Source organism: Oreochromis aureus, linkage group 17, assembly GCF_013358895.1.
Source record: "Oreochromis aureus strain Israel breed Guangdong linkage group 17, ZZ_aureus, whole genome shotgun sequence".
NCBI lineage: Eukaryota > Metazoa > Chordata > Actinopteri > Cichliformes > Cichlidae > Oreochromis > Oreochromis aureus.
Window position 1 is genome coordinate 19462910 of NC_052958.1, and position 19189 is coordinate 19482098.

Here is a 19189-nt window from a genome sequence, read left to right on the forward strand (position 1 = left end):
AGTACCTATATTAGTGTCAAACGACACATGAGGAATAATAATAACTAATAATGGGTTCTTAACCATCCTCTTTAGTTTCTCATTATAAAAAGTGCGACACTAATTGATCTCTACGGGTCAAATATGAGCCAGATAACAGTGATGGACACCCGCCACAAACAGCAAACAACAGATAGTTTGGATGTTTCGTGTGATGGGAAGAAACAGAAACATCCTATGGCAAACTGGAAGGGGCGACATCTGTATTTCAACGTTCTCTGAAATCATTTGTGATAAATATGCACAGAGATGAGGAAACATCTCTGTTCTTTCTGCTTCATTAACTTGATGGAAAAGTACTCAAAGATGCTTAAACACTCAAAGAAAACTGCATTCAGGGGACAGTACAGAGAATAGTTAATACACATTTACAGGCTCTCTATTTTGGCATATCTTTCCATGAATAACATTTTAAAAAATAAAAGTTACTATCCCTTAAACAACCACTCTGTTAATAGTCTGCCTGTTGCCTGTTCCTTAGAGCTGCTCTTGTAATTAGCCCACTCTGTTCTGTTGACTGACCTCAGGAGTTTTTTGGTTTACGGTAATGTTTCCTGTACTGTAATTTATTACAAACTCTGTATAAAAAGCATTGCTTTATGGTAATTCAGCATAAAAAAAAAACTACTATATAAATGTACATCCATGCACATTTTATATCATATATATGTTAGTATACAATAAAGTTTGTAATATTGTACATGTGTAGAGCCATCATCAATCAAAACCTCAGAGTAAACAATATTCTCAGGTCAGTAGTTCCAGTAAATACATTAAATGGATTGAACCAATTTTTACTGTAATTTAACATGGAAATTTGTTATTGTAAATATGTAGTTTTACTGCAAGGTAACTAGGATATTTGTTAAACTGTAACACATTAAACTAATACTTTTCTGTAATTTAACATGGATTTCCTAAACACTGTAAATGTATAGGACAGCACTTTGTTGTAATTTCACAGAAAATCTGTTACATGATAAATATGTAGGCCAGTAATTTACTACAACTTAACAAGAATATTTGTTAAACTGTAAAAAATACAGCACAGTACAGCACTATAAAACATGAAACTGGTTTTTTCCCCCATCTGTCAGGGAAATGTAACAGATCTCTTTGCTGGACACAATGTCACAGACCAGAAACTTCCATCATGTATAACGTGACACCATGAACACAAATCAAGTGTAGGACGCAGAGCAAAGTATCTCATGGATGACACAAAGCTGGAAACAGATGTTCAACTAACAAATCCTTTAAAGAGAAGGAGGAGGAGGAAAGGAACTTGAGGGGGTAAAGTCAAACGTGGAAAAAAATCAGTACAACAAACACTATTTTTCAGTTAATGTGTTGACGAAACAAATGGCTGACCAACTTTTCTTCTTCTCTGGTCTAATCCCAGAGAAACTTGGAGTGACTAAAAGAAAGAGTATAAAGCTTTCCACCATGCTGAGGAGACTAAAGCCACACTCTGCTGGCTTACACAGAAAAGAAAACACAAAAGCCACACATGGGCATCCATTCATCCACACCCTCCAAACACACACACACAGACTCACACAGACACTGAACACGCTAAAACACTGGCAGCAAACCTGAAACTATTCAATCACACCACACACACATAAACACACCACAGCACCAGTTGGCAGCTGATAAAAGTCTGCTCCAAGTCATCAACTTTGCCTTCTGAGTCTCTTTAGCGTTCACAAGTCAACTTTTTTCTCCTGTTTTTCCATTCCTGTTCTTTTCTGCCATTTTCACCCCCCTTTCTTTTGCAGCTTTCATCCATCTTGGAGTTCTTCCATCAGTCTCAAGTTTTCCTTTCTCTCTCATCTGTCCGTTCTCGCAGTGTTCCTCCACATCAGTCTTTTCTCCCTCCCTTGTTTCCTTAGTTCCTTCCTCACATCCTCCCCAGTCTCTCTATATCATTAAGGCTTTGAATTAATGAGCTGATTAAGGGGAAATAATGAAAAAGACGGACACACACTGAGCGCTGGCAGAGGTGGAGTGATGTTTGCCATCTGTGTGTGTGTGTGTGTGTGTGTGTGTGTGTGTGTGTGTGTGTGTGTGTGTGTGTGTGTGTGTGTGTGTGTGTGTGTGTATATAAACACCAAAAAAACGAGCCCGGTCCAACTCACACACCTCAAATTTCACGCGGAGCAACAATTCTGGGACTAAACCCAAATACAACAGTCGGCCAGACACACAAACACACAAACTGTGCCTGAATCACATCTAAAACTCCAGCAGAAGACGTGATGAAGTAAGTGATGAAGCGATGAAGATGATTAATAGCAGAGAGAAAAAGAAAAGAGTCGCTGAAAGCTTTTTCTGATTTCCATAAGTCACAGTTTTGTTGCACACACACACAAAATTGTGTTCCCAGCGACGCTCAGGGGACATTAATCATTCAGGTGTTTGATGTGGCATCAGGAAGGTCAGTATTGGAAGATTTTTTTGCCTTAATCTTCTAAGAACTCATCATGCGTCTATTAAAGATGCCACTGATATGAACAGTGTTGCTCAATGGGTGAATAATTGGTCAGTTTTACTCAATAAAAACATAAAGAGATGCTTTTTCTCTCACATGGATCCAGTAATGAGCAGAAGAATGTTTTTATATAATGATTTCCTTGATTGTGTATGGTCATTACCGGCATCACTGGACTCATTCAGACACGAAGCAGACAAGTCTACGTGCTGTCAGTTCAATAGAGAGGAGTGCCCGTCTAAAAGGGGCTTGAGTCACTGCTGTAATGCTAGCCAAATAATTCCTGCTGCTGCTTCACACTGAAAGCATTCGACTGGCAAAACAAAGGCTGGCCTTTATTTTCGGCTAATCACAGGAAAGGCATTCATCTAAAATAAGCAAAACAAGACAATTAACCCCATGAGGTCTAAACCACATTTTCAATGATCAGTTTGCCTGTGCCTGTTTGTTTGCATAAATCAACAAGAAGTCAATTTAGCACAAGAAAATGTGTAAATACAATTGCAGATACTGAAGACCTTCAGTGTGGGTTATATGATGATGGATTTATTGTCTTTGATTCATGGCTGGACAACAGAGCTTCTGAAACTATTATAATTGTGTCTGAATGGTGCATTACATTTATCTAAGCCTTTATTATATTTTGCTGTTGATGTTATAGTAAATTCAATTCAATATCTTTTATATGGTGCTAAATCACAAAAACAGCTGCCTCAGGACGCTTTATATGGTAAGGCAACAATAAAACACAATAATAAAGAGCAAACCCCATCAATCAGATGACCCCATATGAGCAAGAACTTGGTGACAGCGGGAAGGAAAAACTCCTGTTTGCCAGGAAGAAACCTCCGGCAGACCCGAGCTCAGAGAGGGGCTGTGACCGGTTTTGTCAGCTTTAATTTCAGAGCAGATTAACTTTAAATGTCGTAATGTGGGAAAAAAGCAAACAAAATGATGCACAACTCTTTCCACTGTGGAAAACGATCCACACCATGTTCACCATCAAATCAGATCCCAGGTCAGTTTATTAAAACTGAGCTCTTCCTGTTAAAAGGGAGTTTTTCCTTCCCACTGTTGCCCACGTTCTTGCTCACAGGGGGTCATCTGATTGTTGGGGCTTTCTCTGTTTTCTTTATATTAGTGTAGCATCTTTACCTTACAGTATTAAGCACCTTGAGTCAACTGTTGATGTGAAAAAAAAAAAACTGAACTGATCATATGAGATAGAAATACTTCTTATTGACCACATTTAAGACGCAAAAGTAAAACCTACAATTTATATTTTGGTTCTCTTCTTCCTTGACAATATTGATATTTTTCTACTGTCCTGAGGTTTGGCACCAGTATCCTAGACAGCAGACACATCTGAGTCTAATCTGGACTACTTTTGGCACTGAGGTCTCACTTACAGCGCTGCCAAGTTTTTCACGGGCCAAATGTCACAGCACAGCTGACATCTGGCCCATAACAAGGTGGACCTGTGACTGAGACCCAGTGTAGCACATGAGGTCCAAATGTTCAGCGCTATCAGGGATGCTCCCAGATTTTAAAAAACATTCACTGAAGCTCATGAAAATACTTGTCAGAAACAATCAACTCCATTATTAGCAACTGTGTTCTTGTCAAAGAAAAAACAAAACAAAACCACACAAATATTTGAAGATCATTAGTTATTTAAGACTTGAACTCTCATGTTGCAGAGCTAGCTGACAGCTGACTGGGAAAATCATGTAATTATAACTTGATTTAAAGCTGAAATGAAAATGGCAACAACAAGATAAATATTTGATCCATTCAGTTTTTGTTGAAAGTTTTTGAAATGTTGACACATTTAGTTGGTTAAAATTCCTTCTTACTTACACATTTTTGTTAAATTGCCACTGCAGACTCATTTCAGTTTAACTGCCTTACTTTTCCATTCATATACACTTAGTATAAGATGTCGAACCTGTCTTATGTGTGTTTACATAATAACTATATTGTGTTTTATGCTGTAAATAATCTCTGTTTCCAACAAACTCCCAGCCGAGGTGGGTTTCATTTCATGATGCATGTAGCGTTTTATAGTTGCAACACGGGGCCTCTGTGACGCACCCCGAGGCCCTGGTGACCTCAGCTAAAACGGGGTCCTCGCCTCGTCTCGCACCCCGCTGCTCGAACCATCTGCTGGGTCTTTTCTGTGGCAGCCGGCCTCAGGAAACACACTGCAGCAGGGGGTTGATGGGAAAAGATGCTGCGAGTTGTACTGTTGCTCAAGAGTGTGTCTGTTTGGGTGCATTTGAGAAAAAAAAATGTTTTAAAAGTTGAGACAGAGTCACTGAGCCAACACCTCGCAAAGTTTTAATGGCCTAAAATAACTGAAAGTTTAACCTTAACTCTCTGTAAACTCTTACTAACAAGACTTCCAAGTCTCTGCTTATTGGTCAAACTTTTGTTTTTCCCCCAGGAAACTGAAGTTAGAACCAATTCAGTGAAACAGAAGAATTAGAAATTCAGTAGAAATGTTGGGTTGGTTGTAATAATCTGACATCAGATGGCTACTTTATGAAAAAAGGACATTACGTTTTTTTTTGTTTTTTTTTTTTTTAAACCATACGCATCCATTCTTCTGATAAATAAAACTGAACTAAATATGCTTTAAAGAGATCTGAGCAGCTCCACTCGGCTAACCAGATCAAGCAAAATAGGTTTATGCTCTGCAGCATTCAGGTAAACTGTCTTTCACCACGATAGCCGGCTAAAACACCAACAGGACCAACGCAGTTAGCTATGAACGATAGCTGTAACTCGATCCTGCTGATATGTCACTGTCATTCCCTGACTGGATAGTTTACAGCGCCCTGAATGCCTGCTGTACTCGGCAATGTCACTGTTTGCATTTCTACTTGTGCACTCATGTGTCTGCTGTGCTGTGCCATCATTTGCGACACTGAGCTGTTCACACTGGGCCCAATAAATCCTGATAGCAGTTTCAGTGAAATGCAGGAAGGAGTTTCAGTCTGTACTCTTACTGTCTGAGCTATGAAATACAGGTGTTACTGCAACACTAGAAGACAGAACAACAATTTGAAACCATGAATGTTTGCAGTGTTAAGTTTGATCTCAGGTAAAGCACAGTTACATACCTGATTAGGAGAGTTTATTTTAAGTGAAAAAAAGCCTTTGTTTTTCATGTAGAATCAGCATTTGTAGCTCTCTACTAGATGAGTGTCTGCACTGTTATAACAGCTGGCCGCAGGACTGGGAATGATTTTCTAAACTCTATAAACATGTTCATTTTTAACACTTTTAGAATGCGGACAGACTCACAAGAACAACGACAAACTGCAAAGGCTAAAACCACCGGCTTAGTTTTATTGTTTTAATTGCTCCAGTGCTTACTAGATTACAAGAAGTGTGAGGGAACAGGTTACCAATCCAAAAACTTGAATAAACACGTCTTTAAATGCTATAAAAGTTTGGGGTTTTTTATTATACGTCTCACATCAGCGATGATTTCAGTGCTCTCTGGTGGATTGTGACTCGTACGGAAACGTATTAATAGTGCACCAAGTGTTGTACTCACATCTGAGGTTGCAAATAACTGCAGTTTGATCAAAAGGAAAGGGTAAAATAAATAAACCTGAACAGAGCAGGGCTGATTGGCTCACTGGAGTCACATCAGATAATAACTTGACCATGAGAAGCTGATATTTTTAAAAGTCAGCCAAACATGGTTCCTTGTATTTGCTTTTCTTCAAGATCTCAGAAAGTGACAAGGAACAAGCCGCTGTGGACGGCTGAGAAAATGGAGCCGTTTATGGGAACAAGAACTACTTTAAAAAAACACAGTGGATAACACCGAGGGAATGAGAGACTGAGAACATGGAGGCAAGAGGAAAACAGTGATGGATGGAAGACAGAAGGGGAAGCGGAGGAGAGGCAGACACACACACACACACACACACACTCAGACACGCTATAATATGAGTTGGCAGACTGCGAGCGAACAGAAGCAGATCATAGAAAGCAGTCATTCAGATCAGACGACCATTTAAATCAACCGGTCACACCGCGAGGTTTCATTTCAGTCCAGCGTGGGTTTCTGAAGGCCACCCCAGCAACGTATCTGGGCGAGAGAGCTGATAAATGATTTCACTAATTGATATATTTAAACTCTTACATCAAACTATTCTAAAAGCATTCAGTATTTTATCAGCATAACGGCACACTCATTCTCCGCAGGGTGCAAAAAGCCTCTGAAACAATCAGTCAAATCAGGTCCAGATGAGCCGCCATCAAGAGGACATAATTACATAAAGAGAGAAAGGCTGTTAGTGTGCTGATGTAAAAATATGCTAAATACCTCACTCCTAAAATAGAGCGGCCTGTAGCTGCTGCACATGCAGCCGAACCCCATCGACACGACCAACACGGCTGACTCTCGGACAAAAAGCAGCGCTGTTAAACGCGACCGCCTTGCCACCGAATCTGGCGGCTGAAATTTACAATCTCCACAAAGCCATCCTTCAAAGTTTGCAAAGATGTCAAACATAATAAGCTTTCAGAATATTTAAAGCCCCGTGTTAAATGATCTCCCCCTCAGTGGAGACATCTCAAAGTAAACACAGCTTCTCTGGGAAGCCATCGAAGCTGTGCTGGCTTATCCTCTGGGGACAACAGTCAGTTTTCTGGCGCGCTAGCGAGATGCTATTCAGGCAAAGGAGTTGCATGTTAGTAATTGTTTACTCGTCTAAATGGAAACTGAAAAGTCTCGTCTCTTACCTACAGATTCTGCATTTTATTTGCAGATATCTCGCTTATCACTTTAGGACCTAGTCTGATAAATTTTAGGTGATGCCAGGTTCTCTTATACCGTGTGAGATATTGGCTGTACTCACAGCTTCAAAAGGCTTTTACTTTTCAAGGCCAATGAAGCCACATTTTCCTCTTTTCAAAAATCTAGTCAGGACCTTTCATTTAAAAGGAAACAAAAACAGCAAAAATGCACAAATACACTACAAAAGATCCAACAAAAGCAATCTCTGTTCCAGAATGAGACATTTATTCACATTTAACTCTGGGCAGCTCAACAAGTAAATCTAAGAAACGGGTAAGACAGCCATCATCGGGCCAAAATGCAAAACCCTAAGTACACAAACTTGTTGTCACCATCATCTTGTTAGCACCTTCTGTTTGGAACTGGCCACAGTATAAATAACACTGAACTGAACTGGGGAAAAACTAATGTTCTCGGGGCCTCTGGGGTCCAATTTGAAACTGGAGAGGAGCGGTCGAGAACAATGCTGGATGCCACCCAGAATGAAAAGTGGAGCTGCGATCGGTTCATGTCGGGACATGTGGCTGAGGTCTGCTCTGATCAGACTAATCAGAGTTTTAGAGCTGGAAATGAGGAGATTTTCAGAAAGCGGAGAACTTTTGTTGAGTCAGATTGTTCAAAAGGTTAAAGATTAAAAATTGAGCTCATAAGGAAAGTCTTTCACCTAAAACTCACCAACTTCTTGAGGCCCTAACCTTTCAGAATTTAGTGGAGAAATAGAATACAAATGTTCTGATGTTTTTTACTTTTCAGATCCCGGACGGCTGGGAAACTAAGCAAATAGATGGAGAAAGCTGCATAACCAGAGCCAGAGAAAGGTGTGTGTAGAGTGTCAGTAATTAGCTGATATATGAGAAGAGTGTTTGTTTGAGGGGCAGCGGGGTCTCAGCGGGAATTCATTTCTTAAAAACATCCCGAAGCCTTCAATTAACCCCGTTAGCCCCCTCCCACCAACCCCACAAACGCATGAGCAGCTGAATCTGCCAAAATAAACAGCCAATGGCATTCCTGAAAACCCCCAGCAGAGGAAGAGGGGTGAAGGGGAGCTTGAGAAATGAGCAGAAATAGCGATGGATGGGAATGAATAAAAGAGCGAGAGTAGTTTCTAAAAACTGCAAACACATTAAATGAAAAGGGCTTTCAAAATAAAAGCCAGCAGCAGTTGTAGCTCTTACTTACCTATTCAGTGTTCAGGCCTGTTGATCCCTGGTGACATCAATCACCTCAGTCTCCTGAAAGAAGCACAAAAAACATGACTCGAGTTATATGTATATATATATATAACCTGCTTGGGTAAAGAGCAGAGGCCATTAGTCATCTGATATCTCACAGCACAGCTTGGATTTGCTGAAAACTGAAGGAATGAATGACTGGCCTGAGGGTTGCACTAGGATTACAGGTCAAATCCAGGTGACATATTTGTTACTGATTAAACCTGAGGACTGCAGGGACGGCATCGTGTTTCTTTTGTCGATTCTGTCCGAGGAGCTTAACGGCAACAATCCAGACTTTTCCTTACAAATCCTCTCCATTATTTTTTTTTTCTTTTAGTACTTTGTCCATTTACCCTGATCATCTCCCTCGTGCGGAGTTATTAATGACTCTATGCAGGCATCATAGTTTGTAGCTACCTGACTAACCATGCTACACGGGCTGGTGTGAATATTTCAGAAACTCCTGATCTGCTGAGATTCTCCCACACGGCCATCTCTTGTTTTTGCAGAGAATGGCCCGAAAAAGAGAAAATATCCCCTGAGCAGCAGTTCACGGGGTTAAAACGCCTTCTCGATGTCAGAGTTTAGAGGAGAATACCCTTTGAATAGAATAGAATAGAATGCCTTTATTGTCACTATACATTTGTACAATGAGATACAGAGCATCTCCTACTCAGTGCAAACATGCTGGGTGGGGGGGTGTACAGTTCTGCAGCGCTATATACATATGGGCAGTATTAACATAGGGAAAAAGATATATATATATATAAAATGTACAATATACAAGTCGGTTTTAAAAAAAGTAATATGTAATAAGTTGTGTTGTGTATATACAGTTGGGTTATTGCACATAGAATTGGTATTGCACAGTGGTGGTCCACAGAGGAAGTGGGAAGAAAAACAAATCGGTTATCGGTGCATGTGTGAGTGCACAAGTGCAGGTGGTTATGGCTTTGGGGAAGAAACTGTTTTTGAGTCTGTGGGTTTTTGTGCTGATGCACCTGTAGCGCTTCCCTGAGGGAAGCAGGCTGAACATGTTGAAACCACGGTGGGAGCTGTCCTTGATGATGTTTGCTGCTCTGCTGAGGCAGCGGGAGGAATAAATGTCCATCAGGGAGGGGAGAGGGCAGCCGATGATCTTTTGTGCTGTCTTGACCACACTCTGAAGCCTCACTCTATCCGCCTTGGTGCAGCTGCCGTACCATACCGTGATGCAGTAGGTTATTAGGCTCTCAATGGACGAGCGGTAGAAGGTCAGCAGCAGGTTGGAGTTCAGCTTGTACTTCCTGAGGACTCTCAGGAAGTGCAGCCGCTGTTGGGCCTTCTTGACGACCGCTGAGATGTTGTCTGTCCAGGAGATGTCAGCAGAGATGAGGACACCAAGGAACCGGAAGGTGTGGACCCTCTCCACACGCTCCCCGTTGATGTAAAGGGGGACTAAGTCAGTGCTGTGTCTCCTGAAGTCAACAATGAGTTCTTTGGTTTTCTTAGTGTTCAGTGCCAGGTTGTTTTCTGAACACCATGCTGCCAGCTTCAGGACTTCCTCTCTGTAGTCTGCCTCGTCTCCCTTTGAGATGAGTCCGACTGCCGTGGTGTCATCAGCAAACTTGATGATGAGAGTGTTGTTGTGGGTCGAACTGCAGTCGTGGGTGTAGAGAGAATACAGGAGGGGGCTCAGCACAGCCCTGTGGGGGGCTGCTTTGAGCAGGTACGAAGGCGACAGTAACTCAAATAACCACTCATTACAACCAAGCCACGCAGAAGAGCATCTCTGACTGCACAATACATCATACCTTGAAGCAGAAGACCACACCGGTGCCACTCAAGTCATCCAAGGACAGGAAAACCAAACCAACCCATCGTTCACACCGGCTCACCAAAATAAGACAGAAGACTGGAAAACATTGCCTGGTCTGATGAGTTTCAATAGCAGAGGCATCATTTGGTATGAATACCATGAAAACATTGCTCCATCCTGCCTTGTATCAACGGTTCAGGCTAAGTTCAAATCATCTCAAACTGGTTTCTTGAGCATGACAACTAGTTCATGTGTTCTGGACTCTGCCCCTAGTCTTATGGGCATGACCATAATGCTATCAATTAAAAGTGTGATAAACACTTAAATCTCTGATTATGAGTCTACTTGTTCCAGCTGCTACACTGTGGACCAAACTGTACTAAAGACATGTGCCATCAGAACACAGCAACACCACAAATCACCAAATGCTTCATGATTTTTGTAGACCGAGCCTCACCTCCAGCTAATTCATGTTCATTTGTTGGTTATTGTCACATTTTCCATACAAAGTCAGGGTACCTCAGCCTGCTCAGTGCACAAAAACAGAAATGAAATGTGTCCTGACAGCTGCAGAGCCTGCTACACAACGAGCCTGGAGATCACAGTGAAGCCAGTGATGGCATTTTTAATTAAACCCAATTCATTCACAGCAAGAGCCAGAAATCTTATACTATCTATTAGAGAAAAGACATATTACTGGCTGAACTAATAACAAAAAGCTGGAGCTGTGCCCGAGCTTAAACAGAGCCCTTCACTGGGGCATACATTAAAATAAAGGCATTTTAATTTGTGATAATACAGAGAGAGGGTCTCAGTTTTCCCTCTCATAATGATAGCATTAATGCTTATAGGCACACCAGGTAAAATAAAAGGACTTTTTAAACGAAAAGATAAAAAGAAAAGAAAAATCAATTTGGGGAGTAATCTTCATAATGAGACAACCGAGCAGACAAAAAGCTACAGACGCTGCGAGCATTTAATGAACAAAGCCCAGCTGAGGTCTAAATGTTGCTGAATAAGCCTGCAGTAATACGGTTCACAGGTATCTTCATTTTCATTTCACACTGCGATGAGGACGCCGCTCGCCTCTGCTCCAGAAACAAGAATTAAGGTCGTCCGTGGCTCCGTTCGCGTCACATTGAAACCAGCAGAAAAAGGAACTAGTGAGGCGAGAGTGTGTGTGTGTGTGTGTGTGTGTGTGTGTGTGTGTGTGTGTGTGTGTGTGTGTGTGTGTGTGGTGAAGTTTGTTTGGCAGCACTTCTAACAATGTTGAGGCCCTCGGTGCTATCCAACAGAATAGCCCAGTCTGTCTCGACTATCTCAAAGAACCATATGCTTCTGGATCCCAGCGCCCAGTCGTGTGTGTGTCTGTGTCCGTCTGTGTGCGTCTGTGTGTGTGTACATATGTTCTAGCATCTAAACATCCAGCATCTAAAAGATCCAGATGGCGAAGCATCAGTCGACACAATGTCTCCTTCCATCAGCAGGAAGTAACTTGAAAACCGTAAAGACAACAAACATTCATCATCCGGGCTTTAGGAGCCAACCACACCGCTCACTTGACAATTATAGAGTAGTTATCATATTACGATAAGTATAACACATACACACAAAAAAGCACTTTTTATTTCTAAAGCGCACAGAGCCTCGAGATGACGTGGAGAAAAAGAAAACGTGGCGTCTGAATAACCAAAAGCGACGGATTAAATCTTGAAGGAACGACAACGTTTTAGAGGTTTAGCTACAAATCAGACAACTTCTCTGTTTTTTAAAATGTTTTTATTTGGAGGCTTTTGTTCAACACGTGTGTGTAGATGATGATAAACCCCACATCAGTCCAACAGCAGATACAGCCTCTTCCCAAGAAACAGACACACAACAGAGTGACTCACATTTCCAAGTTCATGTTATTCCCAAACGGCAATGAGTTGTTATCTACACTTCCTATGACCAAAACCATTCAAGGGGCTGAAACTGAAATGCTCTATGAATCCTCATATTTTTAAAACTCACACGGACAGGCTTATAAGATAAACAGTGATTAAATAGTTACTGTGATGCATTCAGTTTATACAAAAACCCTCAAAGTGTTTGTTTTTACCTTTTATTTTTGTTTACGCCTGTGAATTTTGGCGCTTTAATAAAATTTTTAGCTCATTTATAAATGCAGGTAAACGTAGATATGTTTCAGGAATGTCGAGGTTACAAAGTTGTTGTTGTTTTAGTTCTTCAAGTGACAGGAGAACATTAAAGTGTGACTTTGATTATTTAGAGTATTCTCAAGCCCTAAATGGAGCATTGTGTTAGTTCAGGGAGACCATGAAGTCAACCTCAGTCACAGTACCGGTACATTTAGGTCCACACTAATACGTTTTCGTTTGAAAACGCATCTTTTTCTCTCCGTTTTGGCCTTCCGTCCACACTGAGATGCCGTTTTCGGTCAAGGAAAACGGAGCATTTTGAAAACGCTCTCCAAAGCGGATACATTTGAAAATGCCGTTTTCGCGTGGCAGTGTGGACAGCGAACCCGGAGCCTTTTCAAAAACGATGACACATTTTAGTCATGTGATGCAGTCATGTGACCAATTAAACTAAGCGGAGGGCATTACACAGCAGTTGTTTAGTTTGCTCTCAATTTTGACAGCCCTATTAAAGATTAATATCAGTCTGTACATGCTCCAGATAGCTTTTCTTCAAATTCTTTAACTCTCACTCGCTTTTGCAACTTGGTACTTTTGTGTTACTCGCAGCAACAACTCCACCTCATTGTTAGTCCATTTAAAAAACTCTGTGCTCTTCCTCGACATTTTGCCGGGAAATAAATAAACGACAGACAGAAATGAGGCAGGCCGAATCGTCTTGCGTTTCACGCATGCGCAGTACTGGAACGTAAGCGTTTTCAGCTGTTTCAATGTGGACGCACAACTCTGTGAAAACAACTGAAAACGATAGTGTGGACGCGGGGCGTTTTCAGACATATGTTTTCAAATTTATCCAGGCTAGTGGGGACATAGCACTAATCCCAATGCCAGCTCAGCAATATTTAGGTTGCTTTACACCTATTGTGCATCTGCAAACCACTTTGCCACCCATCTCCACCACAGCACCACATCATATCTGCATGAACACCTGAAACCAGCTGTCAGCATGGTGGTGAAAGGGTGATGATTTGGGCACCTTGGAGTCACCGGGTCAACCAAAAGCTCCTTCCTCTGTATACAAAAGTATCCTCGAGGCTTGGCCCTAACTGGGTCATGTGATAGGACAATGATCCCAGTCACAGCAGTACATCTACGACAGAATAAATGAACAAGAGAAGAATCGAGCTGCCGCAGTGGGACTTTAAGAGAGCTGTGCAAGGAGGAATAAGTGCAAAACTCAGTGAACTGAAGCAACATTGCAAAGAAGAGTGAGCAAACATTCCTCCACTTATTTACTGATGGAGTCTCACTGCCAAATATATATGACTACAGACAGAAATCTCTTTTTTTGGACTATAGCAATCCTAAAACGGAATCCACTTTGTCAGTCGAGCTACTGCAGAACACTTAAATGATTTAAAACACACTATAAATAATACGAAAGTTTAAAGTTCAAGCCCTGTTAGAATCTGTGGTAGTCAATCCAAAAAGCATGCATTATAATTAAAGCACATTTTTTTATTATTATAATACAATTTTCTTAGAATGACTAGCAAAAGGTCAGATAATCACGAGCCCATTGTCTCATAATGACAAGATAGTAAATCAAAATTAGTAGCTTTGAAAATGATAATTGGAAGAAAACAGCATGTGTTCTTCTCTACTGAGATCATTTTAAGTAAAATACAGAAATACCTCGACCTGCGGTGCGTGCACTATGTGCAGAGACAAAATGGTAAACTTCCTTTTTCCTTAATCGGAGCCCTGACAGGTACAGAAACACAAGTATCTGAAAATATCTGAAACATTTCGGTGAGTTTTATTAAATTTTCAGAAAGCTATTGTGCATTCTCCTCTTCAGCTCACCCTGCACTGACCTCCTCTCCGCCTCTTTCATTTGCACTATGCTTCTTCTATTGAACGGGATTCAAAAACGGGCTCTGCTGTCAGTCAGCAAATGGTAGGAAAAAGCCAAACGGACCAGGGCTGCATTTTATTTTGATTTAAAACTTTCTTCAACACTTATTTATTTATTTTTTTACAAATAGTGTGATGGTGATGCGAACTGAATGCATTACCACATTGCAATGATTTATATTAGGGGGCAGAAATATAAATCCTGATTTGCTTTCCATTTTTGGCTCCGCTGGAATACAAATGAGGCAGACGGAGGATGGAGTGTCACCCAGCAGGTCCAGATTGGAGGCAGGGATGCCACTCTGCTTGCGCTCTGACCTCTGTGCCAGAAAAACACACACATACACAGCACGAGCCAAGAGAGACAGTCAAAACAGAGGCTGCCCCAAACACACTTTGCACTTCCCCCTAAATAAAAACTGCAGCAGCTGCTTCCAACGACTGAGCTCGTGCAAAATTCAAGTGCGCTACCTGCCCATCACCAGGCAGCAGCAGATGGACAAAGTCTGAGACAAACCGAGGAAGAAATGGGAGTGTGCAGCAGCTAAATGGCTTCGTATTCTGCTCATGAATTGGTGTGAATAATCTTCAGGTGGACACAAACATGCCCGCTAATCAACGCTAATGTCTGCAGGTGCTAACACATTAGCCGCAGCGTCTTACGGAGGATGCACGGAAATCAGGGAGGGAAAACAGAAAGGGGGAAATGTGTGTGCAAGCACTGTGAAAAAAATAAATTAGCTATTTTGTCAAAAAGGATAATGAATGTTAAAACTATGCAAATGCTAAGAGCATCTGCATAAGTCCTTTTTAAACATGGGATTTCCAAATGTGTATATGTGTGGTGTGTGTGTGCAGGCTTATTTGTGTGGGACTTTAAGCAATTAGGACAGGAAGCAGAGGCGCGCTGTTGCTTTGGCTTCCCGGTGGAATTAAGTTATGCACCATCAACACAAACACACACACAAAAGAGCAAATTCCCATACTGACCAACAACCCGGTCTCAGCTGTAAAGCATCACATGCACACACACACACACACTTTAAAAAGCACACCCTCAACTTCCTCTTGACCCACTTCCCAAACAACACGCCACCTCTCTCCATCTCTCCATCCCGCTGTCTTTCCCTCCCTTCATCCCGCAGGAAAGCAAAGCAGAGCAGGACACTTCTGCTCTGTGTCACCAGATCAGACAACACACACACACAGAGACACACACACACACACACACACACACACACACACTTTTAATCAGATTGTTTATGAGGCCAAAGGCATGCAGGGAGAAATCTTCGTCCAAACTGTGCTGTACTGAGTCTTTATGCAACTGTGCTGCTCTTTTTCAGAGTTCAAAAATGTAATGAGGCCTCTGAACAGGACTGATACACAGACTTCTGCATTATTACTATAATGCACACTGGAGCCAAAACACGCAAACCACGGTGGTCTTTATCGACGTAATGGCCAGAGCCAGAGCAGGATCTCAAAGTTCTTCATCCTGGGTCACGATCAGCGTTAATGTTACAGTCTGGTGTTACGTCGTCTTCTCACGGATGTGACGCTCACGGTTTGTGCACATGTTTCTTGGCACATTAGCTTGTAGAACATGTGAATATGCAGAGGAGCAGAGATGTGACATGGATATTGGATAGAAACTACCCTTAATTTAGAATAGTTCCCAGGTTTTTCCAAGGGTAGCTGCATAGACAGAGACCATCCTCACTAACGTCTGATGATGGTTACCCAATTGGGGTGTGGGTGGCGTGTCAGCAGCAATGCACACTGTTTCGGCCTGCTGTGGTGAAGAGAGGTGAGCGTGAAAGCGAAGCTGCTTATTTACCAGTCGATCTACATTCCTATTCTCACCTTTGGGTAGTGACCAAAACATTAAGATCGCCAACAGAAGCAGCTCAGAGTAGAGCCGTTACTCCTCCACATCGAAAGGAGTCAGCTGAGGCAGTTCAGGCATCCGACTAGGATGACTCCTGGACACTGACTAGGTGAGGTGTTTCAGCAATGTTTTCCCAGCACAAACCCAGGACCTGTTGGAAAGACTAAATCTGTAGTCTGGCTTGGGAACGTCTTGATGCCTTCCACAGAAGAGCTGAATGAGGTCTCCCAGGAGAGGTACTCCTGCTCCCGTAACCCAGATAAGCAACAAAACACGTCTGGATGGTTTGGTTTTTATTTAGTCATCAAAACTTGTGTTGGTGACAACATGTCTGAAAAGGTCAAACATGTTTACACGCCACAGCACAAAAGCTCACCTACGTTACTACGACTGTTTCAACCCCCTTTAAACACCAACCACCATCCTTTGTGGATGGTGGTTGGTGAGGCTGGAAACTACACCCCCCACAAATGTCTAAGCTCAAAGAGAAGAAAAAGAGGAGGCAGAAAGTCTGAACCGAGGGAGGGAAGAGATAAAGGTTGGTGAGCTGAACAGAGCCGCAGCGGTTTGTTTAACAGTCCGACAGGAGCTGTTGAATCTGGCTCTATCAGTACGCTGTGATCAGGGCCGCTGAGACAGCCCGGCTCCGAAATGAAGTGGAAAGCTAAACGGATCCATGTTGGTGGAGGAATTTCTTTGTTTACAGAGATATGTTTGGAGAGTGGTAAAGAGCAGGAAATGAGAAAAAGACAGAGGTCAGACAAATCTTAGATACACCAACCAAAAACCAATATGTGCAAACAGTAAAGAGAAAAAAAAGGATCTTTCTGCATCTCTTCAACTCTCCTTTTTTTCCATCTGAATATCTCACCTCCTCCCACCTCAATTTATCTCTCAATGAAAACTTATTTCCAAAGATTTACAAGGGAACATTATCCTGCAACAAACGTTGGCAATATTCCTTTATTTCCCCCGAGAAGGCCGACTGCACACCCACCTCCTCCACATTCATTTACTTCCATACATTTATAAACCTGAGCTTCTGAACATAACCACAGTGACTCTGTCACTTAAAATATAACTTAGAAACATTTAAAAGATACAAGTTAAGAGTCTGTAAAATGATGTGCACATGTCTCCATAGAACAAGATGGCATCTGTGGAATTACAGGGATTATTTTATATAACCATCATCTTTGTCATTGCATTAATTATCATTTCATCGAAGTGTTTATTGAAGCTGCTGGCATTATGTTATAATTTATATTATAGGGGTTATCATAATCAAATATTAACATTTTTATTACAGGTGCAGTTATAACTACTTTAAAATGATTGAGTTAAATATATATATATATATCATAACTCATATGCTGAGTATATTGTTACAGTAAAAAAGTAGCTGAGCAAAGGCCTGAATGTATTCAGCTTCTTGTGGTATTTGAGTTTGCTTAGTTACAGGTGACGGAAGGATGTCCAGTCCATGGTGACCTCAAAGGCCTTAGGTCATCACTATATTCGGAAGAGTATGCCACAAGGAGGAACCTCTGTGTTTGCATTTAATTCTTAAAATACATGAATGTTCTGTACATGCAAATTATGTGCTTGTAAACGCAAGAAGGGGCGTTACAATACCCTGATGTTATAAAAGCAATCTAGAGTGTATTTTGGGTAGAGATGTACAACTGTTTTGCAGTTTGCACCTCTCCACGCGGCGTGAATTCATTAAAATCAATTGTTTGAACCACCTCTTCTGGACCATCATTGTTTTACTCTCATCCTCAATTTCGGACCCGTAACACATCTTTTTTCCTCAAAGAGTGAAAAACCCAGGAGCAGACCTTCTGTTAGAATCCTGTTGTGTTTGAAGCATTGGGCATGGTCAGGTGCCTGCTAGGCCACTGTGTGCAAATCAGCAGCATAACCAAACACTGCAGGAAACTTTGAACACTCACCACTGTCTATTCCTGGAATATAAGAGAAAGTTATGAAATGAGCTGCCATGTTGGTTTTGATGCTAAAATCCATGCACAGACAGCCCCCAGAGGGCGCCGGTCCAGGCAGCTGAAGGTCAGTCTATGCAGTATTGTAGGAGGCTGTAGTTGACAGCGCGTCCTTATGAATTACTGTGTAACGGATCTTGTATCATGGATCAATGATGGGAGGCAAAAATGATAAGGATGCCTCAAAAATGACCTTGTTTTAAGTATCAGAAGATCATAACCAGCTTGATTTGAATGCCTCAAAATTAAAATCACTTTTTACACTAAACATATTTAAAATTAATCTTTTTTTGTAACTGCGTGATCACATGACTGATCAATGTCCCATCATCACCTATATAGGAGGCATCTGCCTATGGTTGGTCGGTAGAAAGTGTACCTGATATCTTTACTTAGTGCAGTTTGAGCAAATGAAAAGAAACTAATGGGTTTATTTTCATTACCACTTTGTGCATTTCTCTGTCATATCATCTCATTCTCTCTGAAACAGCAATAAGCCATACCAAGTGTTGATATATTTCAATTTGACTACTTAGGACATCATATTACTTCCTGTGACTGGTCCATAAATATAGAAAGCCAGAATCTAAACAAAGTTTTCGCACCTCAAAGGTTTCACATCTGTAATTTTAGTTTAAAATGGAGCCAGAGGACGCTTAAATAACCAGTATGAGCAACAGTGGCGTTTACAACATTAAACCAATCATTTCAAGGTTGCCTTCAAATTTAAAATTGCTACGTGTTGCAGCCAAATCAATTTATTTCAACTGACTGGCGACAATCAGTGAAATCTCCTTTCAAAACTGATGTAATTATTGTGATCATTAGCAACTGCTGTACTGACAGCACACTGGCACTGTGCCCTGGAGTCTG

At 41.4% G+C, this 19189-nt stretch overlaps 1 protein-coding gene across 1 annotated transcript in view; it reads right to left on the reverse strand.

Moving 5' to 3' along the window:
* plxnb2a.1 (plexin b2a, tandem duplicate 1) overlaps positions 1 to 19189 on the reverse strand; it is a 220988-nt gene that overhangs the window by 121408 nt on the left and 80391 nt on the right. The window contains exon 3 of the mRNA XM_039601149.1: positions 8532 to 8584. The gene's annotated coding sequence lies outside the window, so the exon portion shown is untranslated. The remainder of the gene's footprint in view (positions 1 to 8531; positions 8585 to 19189) is intronic.